The sequence below is a fragment of the Falco cherrug genome, chromosome 1 (assembly GCF_023634085.1).
Source record: "Falco cherrug isolate bFalChe1 chromosome 1, bFalChe1.pri, whole genome shotgun sequence".
NCBI classification, from domain to species: domain Eukaryota; kingdom Metazoa; phylum Chordata; class Aves; order Falconiformes; family Falconidae; genus Falco; species Falco cherrug.
In genome coordinates this window covers 122838531-122851928 of record NC_073697.1, presented here as the reverse complement: position 1 = coordinate 122851928, position 13398 = coordinate 122838531, and the positions used below count along the sequence as shown (strand labels likewise).

Below are 13398 nucleotides of genomic sequence, written 5' to 3'. Positions count from 1 at the left end.
CATGGGTCAGTGTTATTCAGTACATTTCACTGCTAAAACTTTTTATTATAGACCAGCAGGATATCAGTTACTCTTGGCAGCGCATCTTCTATGGTATCTGAGTACAAACCCTTTCCCCTTCGATTTGAGTACCACGACATGACACAGGGATGTCTCCTGATAGCAAAGTTTTGTCATGGTGCAGTAATTGGAGAAGTCTTACTCGGTTTCTTTATAGGCAAGGAATTGTACTAGGCAACAGGTGAAAACTCTGAATTTATTGCACAAAACTCCCTTCTATAATTCCCCTGTAACATCACACTGTTGGCTTGGCAATGAGACAAACAGAAAGATTTTAAGTGCAGTTTCAAAATACAGTGGAAATAGAAAGCCATAGAAAGCCAGTGATTACTCTTTCACTGAACTGACAGCTTCTCAGATGAGAAACCTGTGACAGCTCCTGCAGCTAGATAACCCTGCAAAGAGAGATTCATAAAGGGATGGCTGTTGATCCTTGTGCTGAAGAGTTCAGAAGCAGAAAAATATTTATGAAAGGCAATATTTATCTATTAGTCTCACAAAATACTGTGTGTTACTGATTTCCATAAAAATCAGATCTCAGAGACACAGTGAAATACTGACTTCATTCATTATTTAGGTCTCCCTCGTCAGTTTTCCACAGGGAAAATAGCAACTTATGAATCTCTCCCTGGTAACATCTGTGCAAGCTCATTTAAAAAAGCCAAGAATTTAATAAAGCAAAGACTGTTGGTTTATGCTAAGATTTCCACAAACTCTTAAAGCCCAAATACCATGTCGAGGTAGGGTACATTGCTTACCAGTCTAGAGCCCTCAGGTTTTTGCAGTACATATGCATGTAGCAAATGTCCTGCTGGAAAGGGAGGGAGAACACCAAACAGATTCTCAGCATCTCTTCTTCAAGAGACACACTCTGTGCTCCCAGAAAAAAAAAAGGCAAAGCTATAGCAAGCAGGTAGAAAATGCATGGATCCAGTTTTAAAATGTGTGTAGAACTGCACAGACACACAGATAGGAAAGGCCTCCTCCCCCATTCCAGAAAAGATTTGCATTATTTTATGGGCAGGACTGATGTCATTTGGACAAGGCCTAAACACCTCAGAACAATGGACTCAGCATCCTCAGAATTTAACATTTTTGGGTTGTTGCTGATAAGGTGATCACAAAAAGGATGCAAATTACCCACGACAGTATTGGTTTCTATGATTGAGGTGGTGGTGAGGGGGGTGGGAGTGGTGAGAAACAAAGAGGGAACACTTATTTTTCACTTTAGACACAGGCTTCATATATGTCAGACCAAATTGTGAAATTCCTCCTCCAAGTTTACTGATTGCAATTTAACCAGAGTAAAGACTTCTAGTTCAATTAAGATTGTGAGATTTGGTCTAGAGGTTGCACGGTGCATGGGATCCTTTAGGACAACTGGGGGTACTAGATAAAGTTAACTATTTGCAGAACATCCATTCTCCATAAGTAGCAGGTGAACAAGAGAAACTATTCTAATTACAGTTCAGACTTCCCAATTGCTTTTGCTTTAATCTCCCAAACTTTAACTTCCTTTTTGTGGCCTTAGCTTTAGTCTCATCTGATTCTTGAGAATTCATCTCCCCCTCCCTTTTTCCTGCATTCTTCGTTGCAGTCATTCTGCGTATACATTTTCGGTAAGTTCTCTTTGCATACCCATCTCCTCAGCGCACAGAGCTCAGTTCTGCACACGCACTCTGCTCAGAGACAGTTCTGCACTGTGAATGGATGAAGGGAAAGTAGGACATGAGTTCTTCATTCAGTCTCGATGTGAGCTCTCTTGTACAATGCACTGAGAGAAAATTCTGTTGAACACAGTGAAATAATAACTGGTCTATCAAATATTGCAAAGAGTGTAACAAGAAGCCAGTGGAGCAAAGATCCCAAGAAATGTGCTAGTCTAAAATGTTGAGATTTATGGCAGAGACCTTTTAGAAATCTAAATATGACAAGCCATTTTAAGTTCTGAAACTCTGAAAGACAAAAGAGAACCCTGGAGAAGAAGCTGTAAGAGTTTAAAGGAGGCATATATATGGGAAAAGTTCCTACAGTAACAGTCCTAAAAGCTTACAAGGTGGGGAAAAAACAACTCAGCAGGAACACAGGCTAATTTCTTTCATGTTCTTAGGTTGATTTTCATCATCTAAGAATCTGACCAAGAGTTCTTAGTGGTTCCTGAACACCCCTCCCTGTCTGGACAGGTTCCCATCCTCCATGCACATGCACTAAACTTTTCCATAAGCATGCCTTAGAGCATTGTAACCATATGGTCCATCTCCTGATGAAAGACATATGCCCCAGTTACCCCCAACAAATCTTGCTCAATGACATTAGCCTTCAAGGACACAGTAATGGAAAACTCACTGGAGCAACAAACAGCAATAATCTTTTTTGGAACATACACATACCAGTAATAAATGCAGAACAGTTACCAATATAGGAAACGTCTTGTGGAGAATATGTAAAAATACTTGAGGTTCTGCCTATTGTTCTGTCTGTGACCAAACAAAGCTAAACATGTCCTATCTGCTGCTGGAAGAAGGTGGTAGCATATTCGGTGTGTGTGAGTTGAGAAATTCCCCCCATTTTAAATGAGGTCAGGCTTTGTATACGGTGTTACGAACATATTGCTACCATGGGCAAGAAAATTTCTTTGAGTACTGCACTATTCCATAAAAGTGGCTGGCCAAAGCTCTACAATATATTTACACCATATTTATGTAGTTGGGATGTATCTGTCAAAGGGTGCAAACCTGCAAAATTTCTCTCCTCCAGTCATTATCCAGCTTTGGCTCTACGTGGTGCTGTACAAACACATACTGAGAAAACCTTTGCCCCAAACAATATGCCGAGTTACCAGAGACTTACGTAGAAAGGCAACAAATGAACAGGATTCACATGAGGGATGTCTCCTTGCAGGCTCTCAGGCTCCACAGCTAAGAACAAATCAAAGCCTCTTGCAGCAAAGCCAAATTGTTTGTTATCACAGTCCTATTTACACAGGCTGGCTCCAAGGAATCATCCTTTTTGATACGCCTTTTTTTACCTTACCGTGTCTACTTTTTATGCATTCCCTTCCCGAACACTTCCTAGTCATGCTGGTTTGAGACTAGGCTGCCAGGTTCACACTGTCAGCCCAAAATGCTCATCAGCATTTGCATCAACTCTGTATCAATATTGCCATGGCTACATTATTATTCCAACTTAACCTTCCTTCTAGCTTATCATAATGCCAAGTACCAAAACAAGCCTGGGATCCAGTGTACACATCCACCTAAACAGGTTACTCTATCTCACGGCTTATTCCCCAACTGGTATTAAGAGTCAACTGGGTAATTACAGTAATAGTCTGGGTAAAAAGGTGAGCCAAATAGCAAAACTCCTAATTAACAAGACCTCTCAGGGGCCTAATTAATCTTGCCTGGGTTTCTGTAAACTTAGAAAACGTAACAAATGACAGTTTCTTTCCTATTTCTCATCTGTTTAGACTGTAGCTCTTGGAGCAAGGACTGTTTCACTCTACTACTAGACAGTGCCTGGCAGGCAGCAGTCCCCACACCTGGTGGCACTCCCCACCAGCCCACACACCACTCTGAAACCGGTCCAGGCTCTGCAAGGACCCTGTCAAATGGAAAGAAACGATCTCTCTGTTCCACTGAGCTTAGCATGAACTTCAGCAGCCTCTCCTCGGCATGCAATTGCTCAACAGAAGCTGCATTTCTCTGCATCCTTAATCTAGACAGGGCCTCCGTGTCCCTGATTGAAAGAAGGTCAAACAGCCCATATCTCTCCTCAACTTTTAATCGCAATTTCATGCTGTTATTTCAGCTGCTGGAGGCGGTGTAGCACAAATCCCTCAGGAGTAATTCCTAGATACTGTCTTGTAGGCTGGCCTACTTTTTCTTCCTGTTCAGTTACAAATTGCTTATCACAGCCCAGATGTGTGACAGTCCTGGAAAAGCTTGCCTCTACACAGACAAATACATTCTCCACTGCAGATTGTAAAAAAAATAATAAATAAATAATACAAAAAAATAACATTTTGATTCTTTTCCACCTTCTAAAAATAGACAAGATAATCAAGATCTAATTTTTAGCTCTATGAGCCCAGCTGAGTATAATGGTTTAATTTTAAACAGTTCCATTGCCTCTGATCGAGGACAGTGGCACAGTCCCCCCGGCAGCACCTCGTTGGGGTAGTGTCCCACAGCAGGAGGCAGGGCTCAGCAGGGCTCAGAAAACCAAGCAGGGGGAGACACTTGAAGTGGCAGGCCAAAGTCCACGCAGTTTTGTGGGGATTTTTGGACACTGCAAGAGCTGAGTGTGAAATAAGAGAAGTAAGTGGGAACGGTGTCTTAGAGCTTTCATAACTAAGAAATGTGTTGGGCAATGTCATGAACGGCATGGGTCACTTTGGTGGCGATTCTCGAGGCTACTGAAATCACATATTTGAACACTAAAATATTGTGGGTAGTATAGCAACAGCTGCATGACAGAAAGTATTCCTGTAAGATTTCACCTATGGAGGACTTTTTTGATGTGAGTAGGAAAATTCCTAGCAGTACGTGCAGCTCTTTTGTTTTGAAAAATGAGAGAAGCTGCCTCCAAAAAAATACACTGCTCTCAGTTTGGTCAGAGAGGCTAGAAGGCAGAAAAGAAGCTTTGTTTGCTTGTGCAGTGAGGGATTTCACTGGTTTTGTTTAGCTAGAACATCTCTTTGTGGCTGACTTTCTCTCTACAGTTTCATAATAACCTGGAATCTTGGCTTTATCAACCAGCTTTTACAGGTCTATACAGAACTTTCTTCTTCTAACAAAAAAGAAAAAAAAGAAAAAAAAGATAAACTTACTTAACCCAGTCCTTTTTACTAAACAATTTTACTACATTTCAATTTTACAGCCTTCCCACTGCAAATATTCCAAGAACACTTTATGTCCCAAAATCTTCTATAAATGCTGCACAGATTTCTCCAAGCAGCAAGGAGAAAAGATATGAAGCAGAAACAAACAAACAGAAAAAAAAAAAAAGAAAAAATAGCCAGTTTCAAGTTTATGAACTGGAGAGCAAAGATACCTTCATCTTGTCACACAAGTGTCAAGAAACCCACCAAACGCTACATGTACTGCCTCTTACGTAGCTACTTTTATTACAGTTATTTTGGTAGTCACCAAAGGCCATATATCAGAGTCAAGACTTGCTCACCACCCTCTGCCCAAACAGTTTTATTTCTTCCACAGCAGTACAGTACACAGTGAGTGCTGTCACAATATTTCTTTTGCTGATGTTGTTAAGAATGCTGTATTCAAGACACACTACAAATTAAAGTGGACAGATTTTCAGTACAGCAAACAAAAGGCAAGAAGGACTAAACCACAAAGCCATACTTACCTGAAGGATTAAATCAATAGGGATGTAACTTCCTTGACTGAAAGAGACCAACTTTTAGCTTTCAGTCATTTCATAGCCCCTACCCAAAGACTGAGCCACAGCCTAAATTGGTTTATCCATGGAAAGACAAGGACAGGAGGAATATTTTGCCATGGCAACTGTCAATTCCATAAAAACCACCCGCAAAACTGTGCTCAATCAGAAAATCAGCAGATGAAAAGCTTGAAGATAATGCCTCAGAAAGAAAAATAGGGATGAGACAGAAAATGTCTATTAAACAAAGGTTCTGACAAAGAGATAGGTGACACACTTTAAAATGGTAAAGCTTTTGAATGCTATACAAAATCCCACCTGGGCCACTGAATAGAAATAAATACTCTAAGAAGAGTCATAGATAACAATAAGTGCATGAGGTGACTTTCCTACAGATGCTGGAAGCACACTACAGTTAGAACTTCAACTCTGTCACCAAGTCACAGCAAGGATGGGTGAACCAGGCAATCACCCTTCCACCTGTTTCAAACCACTCAGCCAAATATAGTCCTAAGAAATGGTAAATTTTGACTCAGACAAGTCCCTGTCTGAGACAGGGAAGTGAATGTTTGGACCTTCATTGATTTAAGCTTCTATTACAGGAGGCCAGTAGTTCACCTGAAAGAGCAGGTGCTTAAAATTTAAGCCAGCTAACTGGCAGAATTTGTGAAAAAACACTGACTTACAGAAATTCTGCCCAGCTTCCCAACCCCAGAAAGATGGCAGTATCTGAATAAATACTACTGCACTGAGATACTCCCTTCTGAGGACTACGGAAACTCAAGCAACCTCACTACCAGGTCACCCCCAGCCCTGGGCAGTGTCCTGCTGGCCTCAGACAGTGGGATTGCTTTGGAGGCGTTGGGGCAACAACTGGGTGGGAAAACATTTCTCCCAGCCTGGGAGCTTTTAGATTTCAAAGTATTTTCTTGGCCCAGGTCAGGATGAGAAGGTCAAAACCTTGGATTTTTCTCAAAAGAAAATCCAAAACACATTTTTAGAAAGGGAAGAAATATTTTTTCACTGGGCCAGAGCATTTCACTTCTTTTGTATCATTTTATGTGTGTTTTATACAAAAACCGAGCAAAAAAACCAAGTCAGAGGAAAAGTAATTTCCCCCTTAAAAATGTCAGTGTGTGATGTTCCACCAAATCAAAAATTCAGACTGGTTTTGAAAAAGAAAATAATCCTCAATCTCTTATATGGCTGTTTTTGGAGGAGTCAGCATCTATTTTGTTGAAAGATACCTACCTTGCCCTGAGTGCAAAACTGCTCATTCTCTATACAGCAGTTCTTCAGGGCAGCTTGAGCAGCCGGAGAGGCAGATTATTTTTATGCAGGTGTTCTGTACCAAGGACACTTATTTTTGCATGTATGCACAAACCCAAAAAATATAATTCAGAATACTGTCAGGTGAAAGCAGGCAATTTCCATGTAAATTAGTCCCAAATGGGGGCATGCTGTGCTTTTCATTGCTCTTGGTAATCGTTCACTGGGGGTTCCTCAGCAGTTGTAGTTAAAGTTGCTTTCTGATGCTTGGAAAAAAATAGGAAAAAAATGAATTCCTGAGAGTGTTGCCCTTAGAGGTTACAATAAACTTCTCATCGGTGCAGACAGTGTGTTGCCTGTGTATAATCCTGCCTAGTTCTACCTAGGAACATGGACTTTTTAATGTCTGTAACTGCAAGGCTGTGCTTTATCAAGCTTTTCTCTCCCCCCACCCCACAGTGAGGGATTCAGGCAACAACCATCTCAGAAACAACCCAAGGTGTTGACCTAGCTCCTGCTAGGGTCCAAGAAGTCTTTCTACTGATTTCAGCAGGGGCTGGGATCAATCCTTGGGCTGGGCCTCCCAAACAGCTATCCCTGAAGATGTTGAGCATACTTATTTCACAGGGGATGCAGCAGAAGCTGAGGGGAAGGACAATCTGGCAGATTTAGGAGCACCAAATATAAAACCAGGGAACCTTCTGTTTCCCTTAGCACACCCAAAAGAGAGGCCTGAGCCAGGACGTTCCCCAGCTGAAGTACTGAGGAACATGTATGGCCCAGGTTTTGGCTACTGCAGGAATTAAGATGCAGCCTCTCTTCCAGCTTCTTGTTGAAAAACATTAGGATGAGCTGCTCATAACCACAGTGTGGGTCCTACAGCGACAGCAGGACAGAAAAGCCCACCAGCAGCTTGGTAAGGGAAGCGAGTTGCAAACATGCGCTGTGCTGATCACCGTGTAACATAAACACCCCAAGAGTCTCAAGCACAGGGAGGGAAGTCTTCACATACAAAGCAGACATCCAGCATCTGCAGGGCTGAAAACACCATGGGAGCCAAGAATGGTTGAGTATGGGTGGTGGAGAAAACTGCAGGCTGATAAGAAACAGAAAAAAAAAAGAGCTTCATTTGCTGTGTTTAATACTGCTTCTGCTTACCTCACAGGCTGTTATTTCCCCTTTGCTATCAGTTGGAAAGGATTTCCAACTTAGTAACTTCTTAGCTGCTTTGCCTCTGCTAAGACAGGAGCGTCTCTGCTAATGCTACTGCAGAAGGCAGTAGGAACGATGCATTTTGCATTGTTAGGCAACACCTAGGTTTAATGTTAGGAAAAACAGTCTCAAGAAAACCCTCCTGACAAGTAAAGTCAATCATTTTGCCCCAGAACACTGGCAACTTGATGGTCTAGGTGGAGTCATTGCTTCAAAACACAGCATATATGAGATGAAAACAAAAAAAAAAATTCTGGTTATGGACTCTGCAAAGTTTCCCCACTAGATCTGACATCCTTCACATGACTTTGCTACAGCTTCCAGAAGGAAGAGTGAGCTCAGTACAGCAAGGGTGCACAGACCCAGAGCAAACTACGTGGGAAGACATTTTTTTGGAGGCTCAGCACTGCTAGGTCTGCACCAATGATAAAAATACATCAACAGTCAAGCTCTGAGGAATGTGTGGTGCTATCTTTAGTGAAGATCTGCATTAACTTGTGGTGGCAGGTTAGTACAATCCCTTGACTGTCACTGTCTTCCTGGTGGACACCCCCCAAACTAGGCAGAACAGGCTTCTGGGCAACTAGAAGTGACAGGGCAGATGTTTCTTGGGGTCAGGTAGGATTTGATGTCTTTACTTGCTCCGCAATCCAGAGGAATTTTTTCACTAGCAAATTAGCATTGCTGCAGCTGCTAGCATGCCTGGTGAAAGGGTTGTCCTTAGTAGAGAATTAAAAAAAGGAAAGCTTTATTTAAGATGGGAACAAGAAGAAGAAGAGAACTGCAGGTTTGAATTCAATAAAATAGTCAATGCTTTCCTGGGCTTGCTTTTCAATAAATAGCAAGAGACAGCACAATCAGAGATGATAACTGCAATCCCAGGCTGACAAAGGCAAATGGCCCTTCACCTTTCCTCAGTCCAGCTGTGTCTTGACTGCTACATTCTTCCACAGCCTAATGAAAACCCCATTTGGATCAGAGTCTTTTTCCAGTGCAGGAAGACCCCCTCTGTTCTGACACAGGTGTTAGCAGATACTCTCAAGCAGCTAGTGGGGAAAAACTTTTTTCAGAAGCCAGTGGGGGACACCTAATTGCTACTGAAAATATGTTCACAGCAGCTGATCAGCTAGTAGACCCAGCTCCATCCCAGAGGCAAACACAATTTATTTGTCATGTTTCAACAATTTTTCTGCTGTTCATACAGTGTACTTAATCACTTGGCAGGCAGGCAAACACACACAGGACTGAAAAGGCAGCTCCATCTTTGACATCCAGCAATCATCCTGTACCTTGTTAAGAGGCAGATTCACTCTCTTATTAACAGGTGAGAGCAGCAAAAAAAAAAAGGAAATTGGCAACTCAATACAGCAATAATTAAGAAGAAAGGAACAGCCTTGTTTAAAACAAGGACCCTGTTATTATTATATCTTGCAACATGCTCTTCCACTGCGTTTGCACGTATGGCATTTGGACATTGATTTCAGATGAAAAGGTAATTACATGTAAAAATACATAGTCTGCTCCCTCACAAGCAGTTACTCAAATAGGTACCCTGCTACCTAGTGGTGAGAGGCTCTAAGATTTGTCATTCAGCCTCTTCTGTCATCTACTTGGGTGATCTAGATTCAGGCTCCCTTCAAATCTGAACAGCCAAAATACACCAGGTGAAGAGCTGAAAAAGCCAGCTCCTGTCGCCAACACCCTTTTCCCTAAACTTAGATGCTCAGACAGAAGAGCACCTAGACCCAGGTCATCTCTTTTCAGGGCCTGCAATTCACATCTTGGCCAGGAAGCTGAAGACGCCGCCAGCCTAATTACCTCTGAGTCCTGTGGCTAGCACTCCTAGCTGGCTAGATGCCCAGGAAGGCCCAGAGCCAGCCATTTGGAAATACTAGACACAGGCACTTTGCTTTGTTTGAGCTGGCTGAATCTGGGTCTGGGTTTTCACACACATCCTTCAGCTGTGGACTTTTGGTTGGTTACCATCTCCAAAAGGCTATCCAAGAGCTCTGAAGTGCTACCAGATGCTTGCCACAAAGCAAATCCTGCATGCTGGCCTAGGGAGACTTTTGTCTCCCTTCAAACTGGAGCCAAAACAAGACTTGAGGCCATAGCAGCAAACACTGTGAAAGGAATTCAAGATCAATAAATTGGCTTCTGGCAAATTCAAACATTTCTATTATCTCTCTAAAGGCTGTAAGAGACAGGAATTATACTAATAAACAGCACTTGACTGAAGCAGTGCCTCAAATGGAGCACAATTACAGACCTTAACCAAATCAACTGACTCCGAATTCATAGACAGAAGGGGCAGGTTTATACATAGGTCCCGGAGTTGAGGAGCTCTACAACTGCTAAATCCTAACTGCAATCCCATCCTCCTAAGTTTGGACCAGCTTCCTCTGGTCTGTCTAAAAAGAAAACGTACTGTTTGCAACCTGAATCAATGCTGATGGAAGTCAGTGGGAGATTTCCCACTGATCTGAGAGTCCTGTAGCAAGCAAGTGCTGCTTTTTGCTTTCTGTGTATCACACCTTAACAGACTTGAGCTCAAAGGAAGAGCTCTCCATTCACATGAAGTATCACTGACACAGCCTCTCCCTATAGACCATTAGAAAGCTTCCATGGAATGGTCTTTGCATTTCAAATTGCATATACAACAGGATTTTTTTCTCTTTTTGAACAGTGTTTTCTCTTTTTAGAGTTAAAAGCTTGTTGCCTTTTGTTCTTGTTTACACTGAAGGAAAATAAAAATTAAAAGCAGATCATTTAGAAAATGTCAAACAAAATGCCCCAAGCTCCTGGTATCAAGGGATTTTATGTATCAATTTAAATTAATTGCATCCAGTTGATAGCAATTAAAGGCTGGAGGGTTGGCAGTTTCTTCGTCCCCATTTGACTCAACATACATAAACAGCTGGATCAGGTCAGCACCTTACCACAGCTCCTGCCACTTCATCCCACTGCTTAGCACTACCTTTACCTCTTCAGGTTTCTGCCTTTGGGCTCCAGAAAGCTACAATACAGGAGTGGGCACTTGGGAGGGGAAGCAAGAGTGAAAACAGGAGATATAACATGGCACAAGGATAAATCTCCTCTTCCTCTGAAATCACACTGTGAATACAAAGACAGCATAATAATGAACCAGCTCAGTACCTGCCTTTGTGCAAGTATGACCCTCTGGGTGGAATAAAAAAGATGCATTCCCTTTTAAAATATCTATTAGTGCCATCACAACAGACGTATCCTGCTGCTGCCTGAGAATTTGATTACACCTGAGAATTAAACAGACATGCAAAAGGTATACTGGGATGAAAATCAGATTAGACAGGCAACTACCATTTGTGCCGTTGGGAGCTGCCCATAAACTTCACTACATCACCAGGAATTCACACTCAGTAAGGTCTGGGAGATGCAAGGATAGCCTGTACGTTTTCAGTATGTGCTTCCTTGGGAATGGGGAACAATTTCATCAACAGTGATAACCCTGAATCCACCCGGGCCTCAGGTCTCTGTTTCATCAGATTGAAAACTCCAACCTTCTGCCACAGCAGAGGATCTTTGCCAGTGCAGGCTGCTCACAGCCTTTCCCCAGTCTCTAACTGACATCTAGCGAAGAGTTGCTAAACTGCACCTGAAAGACCTGGAGGTTGTAGATGGAACGATCCCCGCGGAGGGCTGCTGTGCAGAGGAGCTGTGGGATGAGCATGGGGTGTACGACAATGTGCACTGTTTCCCGTCCTCTCCCCACCACAATAGCTCATCTGCCCCGTAGGCAGGTGGGGAAGAACCTGGTTCTGCTCAGAGGCTACAGAAGTACTGCCTTGGCCCAATTAAAGTGGGCAAACACAGCTAATGGACTCGGCTGCAATGGTGCTGCCCACTGTAGGGACCATACAGGGTGGCTGGTGGTGTCCTCAAGTCCTACCTAGGCGTTATCAGCAAGGCTTCCACCACAGCACTGCCAGATCGACTCTCTGAAGAGGAAGGGTCACCCTCTTCCCCCTTCCTTTCCCAGAGGCACAAATCTAGAACTCAGACAGGAAACTCATCTGCTGCTATCAGGATTAGCAACTGCAACTCCCACCGTCAGGCTCTCCTGGAGGACAGGTGGCAGGAGAGGTGCAGTCTGCGGCCATCTCACAGTTTGTCTTCAAGCACTCTCCACAGCACATCTCTGAGTGACAGCAGATGTGAAATCCTTGAGGAATGAAGACCCAACAACCATGCTGCCTGCCTTCAAAGAGTGTCAGAACCAGCCCCCAATGTCTGCATAGCAATGGGGAACATTTAGTGTTTGCAGAGAGCCTGCTTTCCATTTTATAGCCTCCATCATCTACTGCAGAACGGAGTTTAGTTTATGATCTCTATTAAGGTAACCAAGCAACAGCATGGTGGTATCTATGTCAACAGTTACAATAAAAATAAAGTTTTAGAAACAAGCAGAGTGATGGTGGTGTCAGCCTGCCACAGCCCAGGTACTAAAACCAGCCTGTCATTTTCATCAAGCAAAAAGAGCCAATAAGCTCAGACAACTCTTCCTTACGAAGAAAGTTTATGACCAAATTCTGTCCTCCTGTTTGCAGTCATGGAGTGCTCCTTCTGTCTTGTGACAGACATCGTCTGCACTGAGGTGAAGGAATGTCTCTGTACTTTCTGTATGAACAGTGGAAACCATTTTGTATAGTAACACCATGAAGTGTAACACCAGCATGCTTATCATGTCTTTCCTCAATGCACAAGTATTGTTCTCACACTTCACATGGGAAGGTAGAACGCCTTCTCTATTGATTTCAGGGTCACTTGCAGTCTCATAACAGCATTGACATGCAATCCATATCTGAACATACAATGCTAACTTTAATCTTAAGAATTTACATGGGTGGAGATGATTAAAACCAAAGCAAAACGAAGGAGAGACAAAGATGTTTAAAGGAAAACTTAACATTGCCCTGCTTGTTAGACTGAGCGGACACTACCAAATCAGAGGATACAAATGAAGACCTTTAATGGTTTGAAAATATGCAATACCCACCAGCCAAAATACTATCAAGGTTACCAAAGGTGCATTGCTTCTGCTTCCCAACAGCTGTCGTGTCCCTGTTTATTTTCTGCAGAAGGTCTCTTGAGGACTTGTTCACCTACAAAGTTTGACCGATTTAATTAGATACAAACCAGTGTTCTCTGCTTGTGTGGTGCCAGTGAGCTTGTATGTGGTATCTCCCTTCACAGCCACGCGAATACTGAGGCTTGCAAGAGGAACGCTATCCAAGTCCTAAATACTCTCGCACTAGACAACAGGCCACCTTGTGTTAAATGCAGCTTAAACGAGCATGGAAGGCTTGCTAGCAGTCATGATTATAGGAAGGGTCAATAGGCCAAGTAAAAAAACAGCATTTGCAATGACCCAACTACACATCCCTCCAGGGGCTTCCTCAGCCCGCTAACACAAGA

The 13398-nt window shown here is 42.8% G+C and overlaps 1 protein-coding gene across 2 annotated transcripts in view; it reads right to left on the bottom strand.

The window, feature by feature from the left end:
• Positions 1-13398, bottom strand: part of RAB11FIP4 (RAB11 family interacting protein 4) — a 130405-nt gene that overhangs the window by 63457 nt on the left and 53550 nt on the right. The gene's annotated exons all lie outside the window — the stretch shown is intronic.